We start from the raw sequence: 5,049 nt of genomic DNA on the forward strand, positions 1-5,049 counted from the left end.
CAAATTTCATGGTTTCCTTCCTCAGCCATAGAGTTGACTAATAATCCCACTGAAGAAAATCTTCACATGTTTTGCCATCTTTTCTCATATCCATGATTTCCTTTTTATCTTTTTCACACAACTCCTTTCTCTCTGCTGAAATTCCCCCTGTATTCAGGCATGTTGCCACCTTTTCCACTAGAGCGTATGTTAATGATACATCCATTTATTTGTTTATGTACTTATTTTTTTAAACTATTTACTTGTAAATTTTAATTTATCTGTATCTTTGTCATAAAGAATCTCTCCATTTTTTGGTGTTTGTTGAAAGCTTCTGTAGCCCTCCCTCTTTCCCTCTGCCTAGCATTTGGGCCTGCTGATAAGAAAGCCCAGGTTTTCCCTCCTCTGGTGCTTGCAGGAGATTCAAGCCATGTAAGCCCTTCCTGTGCACAGAAATCTTCACCCGGGGCCATTCCCTACCACCATGAATCCTCAGGACTGTTCCAGCTTTCTCAAGCCAATTTTGGGCCTGCATGGGAGATCTGTCCTGATCTCTCCAGAATGTCTCACTATGTGGGTAAAATAACCCTTTTAACACTCTCCTGTAGTATGTGTTGGCCTCATTAGTTTCAACATGTGAACCAAACTTGGGGTGAGAATCCATCCTCCATAGAGAGTAGCCACGACAAACTGACAGCAAGTTTCAATATTTAAGACATCTCTGAGTGTGGTCCTGTTGATTATTGTGTCTGTTGACAGTGGTGGGGTGTGTGTGTGTGTCTCATCATCTCTGAATGCCAGACATCCTGCCCAGAGCAGCAGGGGCTGAGGCACATGTGATGATGCGTGGCCTTCAGCTACCCTCCTCTCAGACCTCAGTGTGGTGCTGAGTCGGTCTGGTCAGAGGTGAGCTGGGCTTGAGCTGTGTCGTCCATGGCGCCCTTCCTGGCAGCACTGGCTTCAGGCGCCTCCAGCGTGACCTTACGTGACCTTGCGTGGCGCCATCTTCAGCCTTCCCGGGGCATCTGCACCCACCGGCGGCCCTGGGGCTTTTTCTCCTCAGCCGACTGTGTCTGGTGGTCTCCTGAGGCTGCGAGTTGAGGGTGGGCAGACTTGGTTCTCCACGCAGCCCGTCTGAGAAGCCCGCATCGCTGGGACGCACAGTCCAGGTTTTCTCAGCGACCTGCCCCTCCTCCCCCCACAGCTCCCCGCTGCCCTTGTGGGTGGTGGGTCCTGCGGGGGACGGAGGGGACCCTGAGGGGTGTGGGTGCAGCCTTTCCTGCGTCTCCTCCGGGAGTGGACGCTTCCCCTTCACCTCTCCCGCCACAGCCCATCTGCCTGCGCCCTGCTGACAGCAGGTCTGCTGCCCCCACTGGGTGGCATGGGCTCCGCAAGCGGGAAAGGCCTGGGTGGGCTCCGCGCCTTTCCTCCAGCCGGGGGCGCCGCGCCTGCACCCGGGAGCGTCCTGGGAGCCGCCCGCCAGTCCGCAGGGCCAGTGGAGCTCCCGCGGCTCCTGCAGGGGACGCGCTTCCGGCGCACAGGGCTGGCCCGCCTCTGCAGCCTCAGGGCGGCCCCGCGCGGGGTCCCCCCCTTTATCTAACGCTGGACGTGAGTCCTCCTGGGCTTGCGGCGCCCCATCCATCTGTGCTAAACGCCGGAACTGAGCTCTCCCGGGCATGCGGCGCCCCGTCCGTCCGTGTGTGATAAACGCCGGAACTGAGGTCTCCCGGGCCTGCGGCGCCCCGTCCCTGTGTGATAAACGCCGGAACTGAGCTCTCCCGGGCATGCGGCGCCCCTTCCCTGTGTGATAAACGCTGGATCTGAGCTCTCCCGGGCGTGCGCGCCTCCTCCTCCACACCTGCTCCACCCGAGCCCGGGCTTCCGCCTGTGCCCTGGTCCTTCTGCGCCTTCCAGGCTGCTCGGCTGCCCCAGACTCGGCTCCTCAGCGGCTTCGGAAGAACTACGGTCTGATGGCTTCACAGGCCTTTTTGCTGCTGGGTTGGAGGGAGACCTCCCGGATTCTCCATCCTTGACGGCCTCTGATTTCCACTCCTGCCCCCGTGGAGGCCGTTTCCGGGACAGAGAGGCTGACCAACGCAGTCCTGAGTGCGGAGGCTCCGCAGACCACGCGGGCAACTCAGCCTTGTCCCTGGGCCTTCTCACCCTGAGCTGTCCGGTCTGCGACGGAGAAGCATCATCTTTCCCCTTTTCATAACTTGGAAGCTTTGGAGGATCAAGTGATGCGTAAGTTATGAAAAAGTTCCCTGTTAAACTCTTAAGTTTAGCTGTAAGTAAATCATTCTACACATGTTAGTAGTTCCTGTGATTTTCTTCCACATGGAAAGTAAAAGTCTGGAGAGAATGACTTTTACCAGGAATCCAGATCTTATCCGTCCCTTCAGAAGATGGTTCAGTATTTTAAGCATCTTCCTTTACATTAGTTTATGCATTCATTCCACATACACACTAAAACGTTTCTTGATAAAACACCAATTTGAGGAATTCATGGATCCCTGACTGAAGCTACGAGCCCCTTCTATGAGACCTAAGTGCTTTTTTGAGGAAGGACATCATCAAATAATTAAATCAGTAACAGGCTGGTGTGCTGTGGCTGCTCAGAGGTGAGGCAATGTCTGGGGGTCTCCTGCTGAAGGTAGAGGTATGGTGGAGGTTGCTCTCCAGAAGGAGAAGGAAGGGATGCAGGATGGGACCCTTGGAGATCCAGGGAGGTCTCTGAGATCCTGGGGAGGAGTGGGAGTATACACAGGCAGGCTGTCTGCTGTCTTCAATGGGGATCAGCTTCCTCAGGACTGGATGAGGCCCTGGTGGACTGAGCTATCTGGTGGGCATAGGGAACCAGTCATTCAGAGTAGGAAATTATCCCACTGCTCTAATCTGAGGCTATTACGGAAAATAGAGAGTGAACCATTATAGTTTTGGCAAATATGTGGATTAGCATACAAGAGAGATTCAGCTGCAAAGGTGAGAGTTACCACTGGATCCATGTCCACGTGATCAGGGCTAAGAGCCCTGACTGCCACATGTCCCAGCCCATACTGGCAAGCCTGTGTCCAGGGTGACATGTATTCACCAGCCAGTGTGGTACAGGCAGCCACTGTATGACATCCCTCCACTGGCCAGGATGTCCTGGCACCCCCACATGCCTGTCTGTCTCATTCTTTTGCACCCCAAAGAACAGAGAGGACCAAAGGTTCCTGACTTAATTACACCATGTCAGAGCTTTCTGGAGGCAGGAGCATCTTCACTGGAGATACATCTTCTAGTGACAAAAACACTGAAATGCCTTCCTGAAAATTCTCATTAAAAAGTAAGGATTTGGGCCACTATTTGACAGCAAAAGAGTCAGGTTCTGGGACAGCTGGAGGCAGTGGTGGTAACCGGAATAGCTTTCCAAAGGGAAGCTGTTTTGCGAACCGTCCTTTCCAGTAGAGATGGCCAGTGTGCTTTGGAACAGTGCCAGACTGGCTTCCTATTGCCCAGGATTTTACTCTTTAGTTAAAAGGGTTGTCGATCGCAAAGACTTTTCAACTACAGGATTATCGAGTTCTGAAGAGCCTCATGTGGCCTCTGCACCTCCAGAAACATGCTTTCAAACAGTGTGGCCTGATGAAACTATGGGGCCATTTGCACCTCAACATAGTGGTTCCAGCTTCCTGGGAACATAGGTTTTGATTGTCACCTCAATGGGACTGGTTCACCAAAGAAAGCCTGGTTCATAAAACTGTGTCTGATATTCTAGCAGAAACTTTATCAGGTGAAAGACAAGTTTGTGGTGGCACAATGCGTTAATGAATTTTAGGGTAATGAGGCACCTGTTGAACACAAAATTAACAGCACAGAAACTTACTTTGAAAGTGCCAGAGTAGAGTGTGCAATACAGATATGCCCAGAATTGCTGCAAGAGATTTTGAATCACTGTTTCCAGAAGTTGCTAATAGCAAACTAATGATTCTGACTGTAACACAAAAAACTAAGAATGATATGATTGGTTAGAATGAAGAAGTAGAATTTGAAAGAGAAGTCCTCTTAGAAAAATTCATCAGTGGTGCCAAGGAAATTTGCTATGCTCTTCAAGCTGAGGGATATCGGGCTGACTTTATTGATCCATCATCTGGTTTGGCATTTTTGGGCCATATACAAACAACACACTTTTTGAGACAGATGAAGGCTACTGACATTTAGGATTCTCTGTCGATGACCTTGGATGCTGTAAAGAGATTTGTCATAGTCTCTGGGGTACCCATGTAGTTGTGGGAAGTGTCTTCACTAATGCAACACCAGACAGCAGTATTATGAAGAAATCCAGTGGAAATTAGCAGAAATGTCCATTTATTTGCTGCATTATTTGTATGTAATATTTGGGTTGAACTATAAAGACTGAGACTAAAGTTTTTAAAAGAGACTTATTTCTAAGTATTTATTTCAGCATTTATGAATTCACAACATTGGCCAGTGATTTGTGATTTTAAAACTGCAAATGTTCATTATTCATATTATCATTGAATACATGTTGAGCATATCCACATTGTATAGGATGTGGTAATTAGCCTGTAACCAGGGTATGATTTACTATGGTTATTTCTCCCCTTTATTGGGAAAAAGCCTCAGTTTTAATTATTTTCTTTAAAAAATAAATCACACATTTGGTTATGAAAAAAAGGTAAGGATTCATGAGTCAGAATTCTGAAACCTGCATACTGTGGCTGACGTTGCGCTAGTATCATTCATTCCTCATCTGAAAGTATGTATGATGCATGTGAAAATCTCATCTTCCCAAGACAGGTGTGCTAAGATTGTTCTGTCTCATTGTGGAAAAGTTTCAGGTACAAAGTATATGACAAAATCCTGGTTCCATTTCAGCACAGAGCAGGTTGAACATGTGGCCATGGGAAGATTTAGAAGGGAAGAAACGTTCAGGAATTTCTAAGACAAAAGTGCGAAAATGAGGAGACCCGTCGACATGCATATCTATTTCTGTGTGAATATGAAGTCTGTTGAGGGGCATGAGACTATTCAGAGAAGCAGAAATACTTTTTAAGATGGGAGTGT

General features: G+C 48.8%; 1 pseudogene; it reads left to right on the forward strand.

The window, feature by feature from the left end:
* Window positions 1-3,306: 3,306 nt before the first annotated feature.
* On the forward strand, window positions 3,307-4,316 carry LOC116528919 (annotated as a pseudogene).
* Window positions 4,317-5,049: the final 733 nt, after the last annotated feature.

This window comes from Sapajus apella, unplaced genomic scaffold (genome assembly GCF_009761245.1).
Source record: "Sapajus apella isolate SASKATOON/1434 unplaced genomic scaffold, GSC_monkey_1.0 scaffold60, whole genome shotgun sequence".
Classification (NCBI taxonomy): Eukaryota; Metazoa; Chordata; class Mammalia; order Primates; family Cebidae; genus Sapajus; species Sapajus apella.